The following is a 15,922-nucleotide window of genomic DNA, read 5'->3' as shown; positions in this document are numbered from 1 at the left end:
GGTTGAGTGAGGATAAAAATAATGAACAAAAAAACCTGTCTTTGTTCTCAAGGATTTTGCTCCATATAAGTAACTCATTGTCAAAGGCTATAGAAGAAAAGTATTAAATGCTGATAAAGAGAATATGCCCTTAAAAACAAAAAAGGAGCACTGCATTTTTATTATTTCTCTTAGTCACTGTCTTAGTTCCTTCAGGCTGCTATACCAAAAATACCATGGACTGCGGAGCTTATAAACAATACAAATTTATTTCTCACGTTCTGGAGGCTGGGAAGTCGAAAATCAAGCCTCTGGAGGATGATTCAGTGTCTGCTGAGAGCCCATTTCTTGGTTTATAGATGGCTGTCTTTTCACTGTGTCCTCATATGGTAGAAAGGGGAAAGAGCAAGAGAACCCTCCGGGAGTTCTTCTATAAGTGCACTAACCACCTCCCAAAGGCCCCACCTCCTGACACCAATATATTAGGGATTAGATTCGAGCATATGAACTTGGTGGCATAAAACGCTCAATGTAACACTTCCTTTCCAAGAGGACTCTCATAAATCTTTTTCGCAAGAATCTTGGTCTTGGGCTGTATTTATACAGCACCCAACCTAAAGGAGAAACCATAAAAATGTGTAGTGCATTCTCAAAATGGCAGGAGCCCTGGTGAAGAAAAACACAATGTGTGAAAAGACTATTGGTAGATGAAGTTGGAAAAGTAGTTTACAGTTGGAATTGCAATTGCCTTGAAATTCATACGAAAAATTTAGGATGTGTTTGTAAGCAAGTTTTTGGTGAAGGGGGTGCTCTCAAGCCACCAATAATTGAGGAAAAAAATATGAAAGCCATGTAAATGATGAAATTAAGAAGAGAAAATTATGGGCAAGGACTATCAATTAGGAAATCCATTTAGGTGGTGTGAATGGCAATAAAGAAAAGACTCTCGGGGCGCCTGGGTGGCTCAGTCGGTTAAGCAGCTGATTTTGGGTCAGGTCATGATCTCAAGGTCTGTGGGTTTGAGCCCTGTGTTGGGCTCTGTGCTGACAGCTCAGAGCCTGGAGCCTATTTCAGATTCTGTGTCTCCTTTTCTCTCTGCCCCTCCCCTGCTCACAGTCTGTCTCTCTCTCTCTCTCTCTCTTTTCTCTCTCTCTCTCAAAAACAAATAAGCATTTTTAAATAGAGACAAAAGACTCATATAGTTTATAAATAATTTTTCTGTTATGGAAGCTTATTTAAAAATGGGTTTTATGGTGAAGGAGCCTATGATACTGGGAGGACAGTATGGTGTTAGTGGAAATAAGAATAAGGAACTGAAGGAAAATACTGAATCCTGATATGAACACATTTTGTTGCATGGGCAGCAAGTTGGCAAATCTATTTGTGGATGTAAATAAGGAAGCCATAAAATAAAGAGGAAAAGTTATAGAATGGATGAAGCAGTACTCAGTGAGAAAGCTATTTTGGTAAATGCTGAAGTTGAAAAAATGTGTACAGGAAAAAAATAGAATAAGAGAAGATAGAAAGTTTAGTATACATAAGAAATGTAGAGAAAAATAAAGAGATGAAGTAGTTTATGAACATAGAAAAAACTGTTGCATTTGGTGGGTAGGAAATAATGAATGATCTTTGATGATGGTTTTCAGTAGTAATAGGGAGGCAACTTGTTTTCACGATGTTAAGTAATGAATTTAGACTATTTTTTCAATAGAGTTGGCAGTGAAAGCAAATGAAATCTTGTAAATAAGTGGAATGGAAAGTAATAGAAAATTTTTAACTAGCTGTAACTTCAACATATTTGTGAGAAAATAACCCATAAAAGTAATTTATGGCACCCCAAACATCTATATTTTAAAAATCATTACCAACAAAATAATGTAATTGTATTTACTTTTTTAAAATGTCAAATGTTTATGGATATCTGCATCTGCAGCAGACTGATCATTTTAATTCCAAATGTGAGTCTCATCAGGGAGTCTTCAATATCTGCTTTCAGTGTTCATTTCCCGAAGAATCTGAGAGACAAGACAAATATTAGACAACAAAAATATCTAAGTAAATTGCTTTCTGTAAATGATCACTATGCAATGCCTTCTATCTGTGCATGATTTTCCCTTTGCTCCCCTTGTTGGTATGAATACTCTTAGTCTATTTTGACTTTAGCTCATTATAAATCTCTTCCAAACTAAAGATAATCAGAAATAATATCTGACACCAAAATTAAAATTATCTCCAGCAAACAAGTTCCAATTGTCAAGTCTATGTGTCTCCTATTTCATACATCTATAAAGGGTTATTTCTTTACTTCCACTCCCTCCATTCACTTTATTTTTTTTTTACTTCTCTTTTTAATGCTTATTATTATTTTTTTTTTATTTTATTTTAAGAGAGAGCATGAGCAGGGGAGGGTGGCAGAGGGGGAGAAAGAAAATCCCAAGCAGTTACATGTCAGCACAGAGCCCAACACAGGATTTGATCCCATGACCCTGGGATCATGTGAGCCAAAATCAAGAGTCAGACGCTTAACTGTAATGAGCCATGTTCTTTCTTGCCTCAAGGATTGAAGTATCCTCTCATCTACTACTTAACTGCATTTTATTCCTTAGCTGTCAGCTTAATTGTTACTTCTTCCAAGAAGCCTCTCAATTTGTTTCCCTCAAACTTAATTCTCTCGCAAGCACCTCCCTAATTTTTCTACTTAGCATACCTTAATACTTTTCAGATATATATTTATTTCTGTGGCTATTTGATAAACCTTACTCCCACCATTGTGAAACAATAAGCAACTATATCATTTTATCCTGAATGCAGATCATAGGGCTTGCTATATAGAAGGCAACCAAAAATATTTGTGTTTTTTTTAACGTTTATTTTTGAGAGAGAGAGAGAGAGAGAGCATGAGCAGGAGAGAGGTAGTGAGAGAGAGAAAGAGAGAGAGAGAGGGAGGGAGAGAGAATCCCAAGCAGGCTCCACACCATCAGTGTAGAGCCCAACGTGGGACTCAATGCCACAAACCGTGAGATCATGACCTGAGCAGAAGTCAGGAGTCAGAAGCTTAACCGACTGAGCCACCCAGGCTCGGGCAATCAAAAGCATTTGTAAAATAAATGGATATTTAGAGCAATAATCTTAAGCGGAGTCAGCCTGATTAAGTATATCTACATCCCTGTTTGTATGCACACACAAGTATCTATTTATCTTGTGATCTATATCTTGTGTTGTCACAAGAACTGTATCCAAAGGAAACAAATCCATGAAAATTCTTAGAAACTGCGATTCTTATATGAATCACTGTGGATAAGCTACTATGGGGACAATCATAGTGCTATTCCAAGAGCAGTGTGAGTTGGGAGGGTTACCGTATATCTGGACTTACTATGATGATCTCATCCTACTGGAGAGGAGAATATTTTCTCGAAAGAAAAAATATTAAGAAAACCAGTCAGGTAGAGGGTAGCAGAAAAGGTAAAGTCGTAGTGGTTGAGGGTTAGAATCATGTCTGATGGGGCTACATTTCAGTTTACATTCTGTTGAACGCTGTTGCAGTAGCATAGGGCACTTAGCTTTCCACTGTCACAATGACTCTTCAAAGGATTATGAAATTGAGGAAACAAATGGGTTGAGACAAGAGGCTGTTGCACAGTATGTAAGTACTTCATTGAATAACCAAAGTGCCATTGTAACTTCTTAAAAAGAAATACATAATACTAATAAAAATCACATAGATGTACCAAAATTGAACTGAACTAAAATTCAAACAAACAAACAAAAAAAAAAAAAAAAAGAAATTTATGTGGTTGGTTTCAGTCTCTTCATTACTTAGTTTTCTCACTTGCCTGAAGTGAAAGGATGATAGTAATTTCAATAATAACAATTGTATCTTTAATATTCAATGATATTGAAAATGATGAGGTATTGTTTCTATTTATGGACTGTTAGGAAAGAATGCAAATGACAATGGTTTTCAAGGTAATACAGAAATGAAAACAGTGTAAAAGAGGGTTTTTAAAACTACAAAAGAACAAGAAGTGAGAGGCAAAAACCAAATTAAGAATCAGCACTCTTGCAGAGTAGGAAAACAAATTCTTATGCTAAAAAAATATTCAAGAAAACAAGAAGAATGTGAATTGATGGCAAAAAGGGAAATGGCTTGAAAATTAGGTTGAGAACAATTAATTGAAAACTTACTACATCCTGGCAGTGATTTGCTGGCTAAGACAAGTACCCTTTCCCTCAAGGAGCTTACTTACTTCTAGGCAGAAAGATATAAAAGAAAAAAATTAAAATTAAAGCTGATGCCTGCAAGGACAGCATACAATGTGTGTATAACATAGAGCTATATAACAGTGGAGTGAGATTATTCTCCATAGACGCATTTAAAATGCTTAAGAAAAAAGGTCTTGATCTAATCTAAACAATGGACTGAAAATTTTCAGGAGATGGTGCACGGAGCAGTAAGTAATCATATAAAAAAAAAAAAAAACAGTTGGATGTGTGAAGGAAAACAGAATTTGTACCTTCACAGTCGCATTTTTCAGATTCAAGTCTTACACAACTGTCAGTAATCGACTACTTAAAAGAGATACTCGAAAACATTATTTGCATTCAAAGCACACCACCACATCTTATTTGTTGTTAAATTTCAGCACTGTAAGATTGCGTTTTCCTGTGCATTATGGGTACAATTGTTAACATTACACAGTAAAATGGTAATAATAGTCTGTTTCAAATACATGAAGACTCATTATGTAAATAGAGTGAAACATCTGTTCTGTTTCCCCAGAAGCTCGCAAAGAAGGAAGTGAAAAGTAATGGCAAATACCGTAGTCCTCCCTTTTTTGAGGTTTCACTTTCCCCGGTTTCCATTACTCACGGTCCCTTGCAGTGGAAAAGCAGATGGTTCTCCTTCTGACGTATTGTCAGAAGGTCAATGGTAGCCTAACTATGTCACAGTGCCTACTTCCTCTCATCACCTAGGCGTTTTATCATCCCACGTGCAATATATTTTGAATGTGTGAGAGAGAGATCACCACATTCATATACCTTGTATCACAGTATGCTATAACTGCTCTATTTTATTATTCATTGTTGTTATTAATTTCTAACTGCCTAATTTGTAAATCAAACTTTACCATATGTATGTATGTATGTATGTATAGGAGAAAACATAGTATATATAGGGTTCGGGACTAGCCGTGGACCCAGGCATCCCCTACTGGTCTTGGAACATATTCCCCACAGATAGGAGTTTGGGGGGTGGGGGACGGCTTCTGTATTTAGGTTTATAATATAATGTTGGTGCTGTATGACAACGGCAGTCATAAGATTTAATCTTCTGAGGAAAACTTCAAGAAAAGAGATCGGTTTTCTCTCTGGGCTAAGTCCTAGCTGGCGGTAAGGTGAAAGTCATGACTGCAAATTGTAAACCTGTTAGAAAAGAAAAAATACCTTGTCTATCTACACCTAGCATATAATTATAATGACTATTGTTATGACAATTTATTGTCTTTAAGTCAGTTTTTAATATCCTGTACTTTATCAAGATAGTCAAGACTAAGAATCTGCTAGTTTTAATGCAGGCTAACTAAATTTCTAATCATCCATGAGATCGTTTCTTCATCAGAATCCTAATTCTTATACTATAATTAGATTTAAATACATAATATTGATTTAGTAGTAATTAAACCTGTATGAAAGTTAGACTTCTTGTAATTTTGTATCAGATACAGACAAAAGAGTTTCAGTTAATTGCTTTCTAGAAAGAATTCTAAACAAGATGTTCTAGATAATGCTATAGAACAAGAGTAATTTTTAGAAGAGAAAAATCTTTGTATCAGAAAAGATAAATAAGTATATGGCAGTGATCCAAGAAGATAATGAAAAGAACATGTTTGTATAAAATGAGTCCATGGGGTTGAAAAATATTAATAGAAATATTCCTAGTACCAGTAGATTCTTTTTCAAATGTGCTAAGAAAAATAAATCAAAACCCATGCAGGGTTAAATTTTTTATCGCATAGCTTTTTTATTCTATAATGTAATGTAAATGCATGCATTGTTTCAGAATGCTGAGATTATGGTCTATTAAGTATTAATACTAGTCTCTTCAGTATTTCTCAAAACGTGTGTGTTTTGAGGTCCCCTTGCTTTAGAATTGCTCAAGGTGTTTGTTTAAAATTCATACTCCTGGGTCTCACCCCAAATAGAATAGACTATCTGTAAGCCCAGGAAGTTTCACTTTAATGAGCACTGTGGTGATTTTTATAAATTTAATAATTTGAAACCTCTTGGGTTATTTGAATCAAATTCCTTTAAAGTAAATGATTTTTATTTGATTTGTGATAACCATATCAAGGGTTTGTTTAAAGATATACTCTAGTTCCTTGTCAGTGCTAGATAATAGTGTTCACTTTGAACTTTGATGCATTGGATTATTCTGTTACAAAAGATAGCAGAAACCCAGGCCATTTTACGGTGAGAAGAGATCATTTAAGAAACTCAGGTATCCTTTACAGTAATAGATACCGAATATTTCTTCCAAAGAGTGTCTGCTCACCTTTTTGCAGTGCCCTCTCCCTCTTGAAGCTTTAGTCTAACTATATTTCATCTTTCCAAATTCATATCGGTCAGATTAAAATAATGTTCCATTTCCTCTGAATTTACCTTGAAAACTTTTCTGAAAAATCCAGCCCCCCCAAAAAAAAAAATCTCCGAATAGTCCTGGGAGGCTAAGGAAGTCTCTTTTGTGCTCCGAGGACCAGATCTCCTGGCCTCTTCAGGATATGCCTCATGTTCTTGCTCTGAATTACTAGGAGGATATTTCCCCTGCTCCCATTGTCTGTTTATAACAGCACTCTAACTGGTGCCAGGTGGCGATGGTATTGCTTGCCGATAACTCTCATCACCGAATTCCAAGAACGCTGCCTGACATTTTCATACGAAGTTTTCCATTACTGCTAAACATGTTGCCATTGATGCTGGGTTCATTGTACTTCATTATCTCACAGAAGATGTGGTGAAGAAAAACAAACGTGATTACCACTGGCTCTTATTTTAGTCTTCTAATTTAGAGTAGTTGGGCTAGAAAACCGTGAGAGACCCAACTTTCTATTGCAAATTACTAGTTCCTCTCATGTCATTGAATTAACCATCTATACTAACCACGCTCCCTAATGTCATCTTTCTCAGAAGTCAAAACACTACACCCCTGTGTAATAATAACCAATATTTCATGAATATGAACAGTTTTTTTCTATTTTTTATCACACTTATAAATGTATAACTTGCATACAGTAGAACCCATCAGTTTTAAGTGCACGGTTTTATTCGTTGCATAACGAGCATAAGAATGTAGAACATTTCCATCTCTTCACAAAGTTCCCTTGTGTGTTTTAGCAGCCAGTCTTTATGTCCCACCCCTGGTCACTGCCAACAACTGATCAGTTTTCTGTCACTATAGATTTACCTTTTCTATAACTTCCTATAAATAGAATGATACTACCCAGTGGTTTTTAAATATGTCCGGAAATTTTTTTTGTCACTCTTCCCTTCAAAAAAAGGATGCTTAATTCCTCTCTATTTCAGTGCAGGTTGAATTTACTAACTAGCTTTTAATGAACAGGAATGCTGTAGAATTATGCTATTTGATGGCTGAGACTAGATAATAAAAAAGTTAGTTTCCACTTGGTTTTCCATCTCTCTTGGATTATCCTCTCTGAGAGAAGACAGCTGCATGTTGTGACAACACTCAAGCAGCCTGTGAAAAGGCCTGCCTATGGAGAAACCAAGGTCTCACATCAAAATCAGTCCATAATTGCCAGTCATGTGACAATTGGAAGTGGACTTTGTCACAGACTGTGAAGAGTTTGAAACGTTTTCTTACTTGTTATCCTGTCTGTACACTTCTTGCAATGTAGCAGTCTAGCCTACCACGGTTTCATGGTTGCTGGCAGAAGACAGGAGACTCTTGGGTCAGAGAAAAAGGACAGTTTTCCTCACTGCTGTAGCAGTCACCGGAATATCAACATTTGCTCCAGCCCCCATTGCCATGAGGCTGTATAGTGGCTGGACACACAGTAGGAATCCCAAGGAACAAATCCCAGTTTAGGAAATTCTAGTAGTCTATAATGGATTTTTTTCCCCCATCCATTTACTTTTACCCCATCTGCAAAATTAGAATGACTTTCTTGTAGATAGCATATAGTTAGGTCTTTTAAAAAATTACCTATGACACGGGTAGGTTTTTATTGAATGTTTAAGCCAACTTTACTTATTATAATTACTGATATGGTTGAGTTTAAAACTATCATTTTGCTATTTACTTTCTATTTGTCCCATCTGTTTTTTACTCAATTTTTTTTCTTTCCCTGCCATCATTTGCATTAATTGAGGTTTCAATTATTTATTCTGTTCTCCACTGTTTGATTTTTCTCTCCTCCATCTCTGTCTTTGTCTATATTTCTCTCCTTTTGGTAGTCACACCCCAATTTTTTTTAAACTTTTTCTTTTATTCTTTATTTTTGAGAGAGAGAGAGACGGAGACAGAGTGCAAGCAGGGGAGGAACAGAGACAGAGGGAGACACAGAATCTGAAGCAGGCTACAGGCTCTGAGCTGTCAGCACAGAGCCCAATGAGGGACTCGAGCTCACTGACTGGGAGATCATGACCTGAGCTGAAGTCGGACTTTAACGGACATAGCCACCCAGGCGCCCTATTCACACTCCATTTTTAAATAATATTTTTCCGCTTTATGTATATTGCATAATCCTTACAATGATATAGTTCCTTCCTCTACTTCATCCTTTTGGCTGCTGGTGTCATACATTATACTTCCACGTATGTTATGAAACTCAAAATGCATCGCTATTTAATTTTTTTTTTTTATCTAAACAGTCATTTATCTTTTAAAGAGGTTAAAAATGAGAAAATGTGTCTATATTTACCCACATATTAATACCTGCAAGTATTAAACGGGTGCAATTGTAGAGCTCACTTTGTAAATTCCAGTTCTCTCAGGCATCACAGTGTCATGCTGCCTGCTGTCCAATGCCTAAAAACTTTGGTTTTTACTTTGTGTTTAATTTATTTTGTTTTAATTTATTTTGTGTCAAGTACTCCACTTGGTTCACATAGAAAAGTACATTTAGTACCCTTTATTTCATCTTCCTTGGATGCATTAATTTTGCTGCACATATGAGAAATTTTAGCATAAATAGAATAATTGTTCTGAATGAAAAGATAAAAATTCTTTGAGTGAATTTTATAGGAAAATCAATAGTGATATAATAAAAAGGACGTCTATTTAGAATATAATGTTCACACATTTTTTGTTTGCATGCTTATTTGCTTGGTGTTTCACATAGACAAAATAATCATTAAACTTTCTTGGAAGATTATAGTCATTCAAATAAAGTTATTTAATCATTGGATTTTTAGCAAATATTTAATTAAAGTTCCACCAAGAAAGACATTCCAATATTTAAATATGACACAAAGCATATATACTTGGATTAATACTAAAAGTGCAAATATATGTAAACAGGTTATCATTTACATTTTCATAGGGAGACAAAAAAATACATGTAATATTATGTATTTTAAAAATCTTAATGAATATCAACATTTTGTGTTCATCGGTGTAGATACCGTTCACTCTTATATCATGCTCCTCTATATTTATATGTTTTATATGTTTTTAGTCATTTGGCAAAGGCTACTTAACTACATGATAAGGCTCAATTGAACCATAAATTTTGCAATAATCTAGTCAGTCTGCCAGGTCTGTATATTGCAATTCTGATATGAATCCTAACTTATGGTTTGGAATTTAAATAATCTGGGCCACCAAACTATGTTTCATTGGGCATAGGAATGATATGTTATTTGTCCGATGCATTGGGAGAGGCCATAGATCAATAGTGCTTCTAAATCTTGTTTCACTAATGTATCCCAATGGCAGAGAATATCCTGAAGTCAGGGAATTCAGCTCGAAACAAGTGTATTTCATGAACAACCATAAAAATTGTATAATTTTGGATGCACTACAAAAATGTTTTGTGGCATAAAATTTAAATTATATATTTTTCCAGAAATGTTTCAATAAATTTAATAATGCTGGAAAGATTCACTATTTTAACTTATCTCAGACTTTGTAGAACGTAAGCTTGTAGCCATTTTGCTTAATATGGAAAGCATGACATAGAGCAAAAGTTGTCTTCTATTTCGAGGTCCAACCCTCAGCAGCTGTGTAACATCAGGCAATTTATTCAACATGTGTGAGCTTCATATTTCTCAACGGATGAACAGAGACAAATAGTCTTATTTTGCAGTATAATTGTGAATATTGGAATTAAGTACTAGATTGCAGTGAATTCAAGTATGTATCTTTTCAAAGGGTAAAATCATGACTCATTAAAATGAGTAAAATAAAATGAACTCTTGTCAAAAATTTATTCAACTCATCATAAGAAAGATGTTATGAATGGGCCAGAGAGCATTTGAGAAGTAGGTATATGTGCACATCAAAGAAATGCTAGGGGTCCTTGATTAGATACAAAACTGATTACTCTCTGGTAGAGCTGTAAATCCAATTTCTGGAATTATCAGTTTCACCAGACAGCAATAATTGGAAATTTGAACAGACAAAAATCTACAAATTAACTTCTGTCCCAATAGATTATGTTAATTGTCTTGTCAATAGAAAGTCAAGCTCAGGGGTGTATTGGAAAATGCCCAGTAATCTCTTCTGCCTGTTTCCAATTTCCAGGAGGGTTGAGGAGCGAGTGGGAATCAGGGAAATAATTGCATTGATAAAATTAATGTTGATGCAATTTTTTAAATGATGAGGAGGAATGTATATATAGTGTTTTAAAAATTAAATCCTTATTATTTTCAGGCAAGTAACATAAACCTTATATATAATTTTTACCATAACTCTGAGAGGTATTTTTAAAGTTTTCACCATTGTTCAGAGAGTGACACTGGAGCCTAGAATATAATTTATATTAAAAAAAATATTTCCCTTTCCATCAGCTTTGAAATATGTTACATATAATCATCTCAAAATAAATAATAACCTTCTACCTCCTCATCGATCTACTGCTCTGACTTGTGTCCTGATATCACATAATTTGGCCTTGGACCCAGAGTATATGAAAATTTGAATTCATGTACTCTGGCTCTTGAGCATATATGTTTTGTGGCTGTCATTTTGTTTTTGTTTTTTTTTTTTAATTTTTTTTTAATGTTTATTTATTTTTGAGACAGAGAAAGAGACAGAGCATGAACAGGGGAGGGGCAGAGAGAGAGGGAGACAAAGAATCCAAAGCAGGCTCCAGGCTCTGAGCCATCAGCCCAGAGCCTGACGCGGGGCTCGAACTCACGGACCGCGAGATCGTGACCTGGCTGAAGTCGGACGCCTAACCGACTGCGCCACCCAGGCGCCCCTATATTTTCTTTTTATAAATATGGCGATGGGTTTTTATTCTGGAAGTCTATTCTTTAGAATCAATTCCCTTTTCTTCTGTGTTATTATTACAAATTTTGTAAAAGGGTACTTTATCTCATTTTATTTTGATAAGGATGCCCTTAGCAAGAGCAGTTTTTGTAATAGTGGGAGAGAAAAATAGATTTTTAAAATTTGAGAAGAAAATAACACAAATAAAATTTTCCATCACTCTTAAGTTGTTCATTCCAAAATATTGACCATAAGCATTTACAACAGAAATGAAAATTTTAACACTTAAAGAGCTTTTTGCTTATCAACAAAAACTATGTGAACACATCATTAAAAATGGGCAAAATGCTTGAATGGGAAATAAAAATGGCTAATAATTATTAAAATATTAAAATATGACAGTAATAACATAATTAATGGAACAGAAACAACAATATTACTATTTGATCTCTAAAAATTTTAAAGATAAAAAAAGGAACAGTTCTATATGCTAAAGGTTGGATGTAAATATCATATACTTCTAGGGAGCTATGAAGGACAATTTGCCATGGATAACAAAATTGTAAATGATTTTAGTTAATTTTTACTTTTTAGATTTTATGCTGAGAATATTATCAGAGATAAACTGCTTGAATTTGTTATTTATATACTACAGGGATGTTTGTCATCACAGAATCTAGCATAATGATGAAGACCTGGGAATGACCCAAATGTCTAAATACGCGTGACTGGCAAATTATGCCATGTCTATATAATGCAATATTAAATATCCATTGTAATTATGCCTTCAAAAGACTATTTACTAAAATGGAAAATTACAAAATTAGTTTATTTTTTAAATAGCTTCAGAGCAACTGTCACATCATACCACTTTGGCTAACAAATGAATATATGCTCTATGAAAACACTAATATGAAAACATATTAGCTAGAGATATTTCAAAGACTTATGCTTCATCTTTGATTGTTGTGGTTTCTAGTTTTCAACTTTTAACCTTTTAATTTCATAGTTATAAAAGAATTTGAGTGAAGGAAAGAATGAAGTTAGCATGGTAGATTAATTAAGATTTATGGAAATTAAATTTATTTTAAAAATAGTGTTCATCTGGGTTTTTTTATAGGCAAAGAAAGTAATGAATAGAGAATGACAAGTTGAAGAGACAGGAAGAGACAGGAAACAAATATTTCATTTGTTTAAAGGCAACCAGAATCTTATCTTTTTACTGATCACTGATCTTTTCTCTGATGTATACACTCAAAGATACATTAAAATATATTCCTGGGGGATGTGAGTGGCTCAGTCGATTAAGTGACTGACTCTTGATTTCAGTCAAGGTCATGATCTTATGATTTGTGAGATCCAACCCTGCATCTAGCTCTGCGCTGACGACGTGGAGCCTGCATGGGATTCTTTCTCTCTCTCTTTGCCCATCCCCACCCCTCTTTCAAAATACATAAATGAACATTACAAAAAAGAGATACTCCTTTCATTACTTCTCTGAAGAATGATCCTTCTGCCATTTCTGTTTCTCTGCTCAATATCTTCTATAATCCCTTCTCAACAATCAAACCAAAAGTCTCCCTAATTCAGGCTCAAATTAGCAGTAGACCAAGGCAAAAACACACTTCTCTAATAACTGACACATCCTCTCGGGACTGAAACCTCATCTTGCGTTTACGACATCTTGCCATCATCAGATCAGCAGTTTAAGTAATTATACAAAGTGATCTTAAGGATTAGGTTCAATATTTGATTTGGTGTTGGTACTAGGAAAGTGCAGTATTACCCAAAATGCAAAATAAGTCAGACATAAAATGATTCTATTTTTTACATTTAATTACATTATGGCTTTAATTATGCTACGGGTCAGATTGTATAACTGGGTACCTACTATGTGCTACACTTTATGTTCTGCAACTTTTTAGCTCTATGACCTGGTTGACTCCCCTTGATTTTAATATTCTCCTTTGATAAAAAGGGAGTTAGGTCAGAGGAAACTTAATGTTTATAAGAATCACTAGGAGGCTTCTTAAAATAGTAGTTTCTGGGCCCCAACCCCAGAGAGTTTGGTTCAGTGTATCTGAGTTGAGGCCTAAAGATGTGCATTTAAGACAGTTTCCTAGGGGCACCTGGGTGGCTCAGTCGGTTGAGCGTCCGACTTCAGCTCAGGTCACGATCTCACAGTCCGTGAATTCGAACCCCGTGTCAGGCTCTGTGCTGACAGCTCAGAGCCTGGAGCCTGCTTCAGATTCTGTGTCTCCCTCTCTCTCTGCCCCTTCCCCGCTCATGCTCTGTCTCTCTCTGTCTCAAAAATAAATAAAAACATGAAAAAAAAAAAAAAAAAGACAGTTTCCTAGATGATACTATTTGGCTGCTGTTTTAGGGACCATCCTTTGAAAACCACTAAGTTAGTTATCTTTCAGAATTTGCAAGCTCAAAAAACTCCAGAAATTCACATGCTTAGTGTAGAGCACAAATATTCTATAGCAAATTGGAACATTTTGGTCTCATTTATACAGATGGACCAATCTTGTTAATCCTACAGTTAAATAAGAAAAATTCAACCAAGTAATTTTAAAGATCTAATTAGTTTTACTAATTGATTCATGAATTGGGCAGCATCCAATTTAACAAGCATAGGGGAGCTCCAAAGGGCTACAGAATAGGAAAGATCTTTACAAATAGAGAAAGAATGGAAAAAAGGAAATTATTGGTAAAGAGTCCACTGTTTTGGGCAAGGTCACACTCCTAAGGGGAACAGAAGAGGTCTATCAGTACATTTCTGATGCTGATCAAGAAATTCCCACGTTGACTGGTGAAAGGTTATATTCCTTGGGGAGAAACTGCAGTTAGGTTAGGTGTTTAGTCTTGATTTACTTTGGGGCCGTAACACCATTTTGAGCCTGTGGTTTTCTTTTTAACACTCCTTATATGGGTTTTGTAGCATTTCTGTTATTATTTCTTACAGCAGGATAAAGAAATTATTTCACACAGGGAGAGAAATAAATATCTTCAGTGACAATTTACTGTGGGAAATTTACTAAATTACTCGGTACCTAAACAAACCATAGAGTTTTAGATACCTTACACATATTTCTGTCTTGGCAGTGTCTATGGCAGCTTGCCATATCATAGGGACTCTACACAGTTTTTTGTCGTGTTAGGTATACGAGGGCTTCGGTTGTCTCCATTTTGACCTCAAACTTTCTAGTGGGTTCTTCTTTCCAGCTTGTCTCCTGGCTCAGGTGGAAGACCCTGAGGACAAACCATGGGAACGGAAGCTACCCCCTCAAGCATAAGGACTGCCCTGAGCCGGCAAGACATCACCCACGATTGACTCCAAGAGAGTGGTCCATTCGACCTGCACTACCCACCCATGTTTGCCCCACATTTTCCTTATGTAAATCTGGAAGTACTTTCCGCACTCTGGAGAGTCTTTGACAGCCCATGCTGTCTTCCCAGTGTGGGCATCACTGAAATAAATTCCTTCCTTGTTTCCCACCATTTATTTCTCTGTCTTTGGATTTTGTCAGCAGCAGCAGCGAATGGCCAAACCGGATCTATTTGTGACCCCCGGGGGCCAGGTGTCCTTGCGTCTTTGCGCCCAGCTACAGGTAGATTTGGTATCTCTTATTTTAGTTAGAGATTTCTTTGCATTAGTTTTTTTTGTCACTTTCACAATGGGATAGGAAACGTTGCTTCTGCTGTTTTTTGCCCAGATTACAAATATCTATCTATCATCTATATCAAGATAGTTATACATTAAGATATAGACTTGTCAATACAGCCTTTTAAATGACTTAAACTATTCTCTCACACACAAAAAATGTCTTGCCTTCCTTTTCTTCTCATTTTAGTTAGTGTATTCATTTGTATGTTGAAAAACTCTGAAAAAATTCTACAAATAACAGAATAAACATATAGGGTGTGGAGAAAGAACAAAATGAAAGATATTGGAAGTCTCTTACATATTTATATACATTAAAATAAAAATCAAAGACAATCCAAGAACTTAAATAGCCAAGAAAGCAAGAATACTTATAAGATACTTGTAAGACTTTTGCCCCCAGGGAGGAGACAAAAATAAACAGAAGGTGAAAAATCATGTAAGTAATTAAATGGTTGTTCCTGGCCTCAAAAGTGGCTTTCTTTTTAGCTACAGGGATTGAAAGGTCATTTTAATATATTTTTACTATAAAACAAATCACAATTCCACTAGGTGGGTAAGACAAAGTACCAACAACAATGCATCGCAGGGAACCATTTTAGAAATGCTCAGTAAATAATACCCTTAGTTCCCCCAGGGCATTTCTAAACCAAGAGGAATTTGAAATACCACACCTCCAGGGTGTATTTATCATTTAGGTTTCCCACTCAAATGCCAGTGCATAATAGAATATCCTGGCCCAACCTGGCAGATAAAAAGAAAGTGCAGCTTTCTCTTTACATGTTTTTCAAAGAATTGTGTGGGATCAAAACTGTGACTCC

General features: G+C 35.5%; 2 long non-coding RNA genes across 2 annotated transcripts; one reads left to right on the top strand and one right to left on the bottom strand.

Annotated features, from left to right (window-relative positions):
* Window positions 1–1,852: 1,852 nt before the first annotated feature.
* On the bottom strand, window positions 1,853–4,917 carry LOC147581684 (uncharacterized). The gene is made up of 2 exons (XR_015249727.1): window positions 4,802–4,917; window positions 1,853–1,994 (listed from the first exon to the last, which is right to left on the bottom strand). It is a non-coding gene; the product is annotated as an uncharacterized LOC147581684 (long non-coding RNA).
* A 357-nt stretch (window positions 4,918–5,274) lies between these two features.
* On the top strand, window positions 5,275–14,938 carry LOC147581683 (uncharacterized). Its single transcript, XR_015249726.1, has 2 exons — window positions 5,275–5,373; window positions 14,663–14,938. It is a non-coding gene; the product is annotated as an uncharacterized LOC147581683 (long non-coding RNA).
* The last annotated feature ends 984 nt before the right edge of the window (window positions 14,939–15,922 follow it).

This window comes from Puma concolor, chromosome B1, assembly GCF_028749965.1.
Source record: "Puma concolor isolate L17-30 chromosome B1, mPumCon1.1.hap2, whole genome shotgun sequence".
NCBI classification, from domain to species: domain Eukaryota; kingdom Metazoa; phylum Chordata; class Mammalia; order Carnivora; family Felidae; genus Puma; species Puma concolor.
Note: the sequence above shows the minus strand (reverse complement) of the source record. Positions and strands in the feature narration are given on the sequence as shown.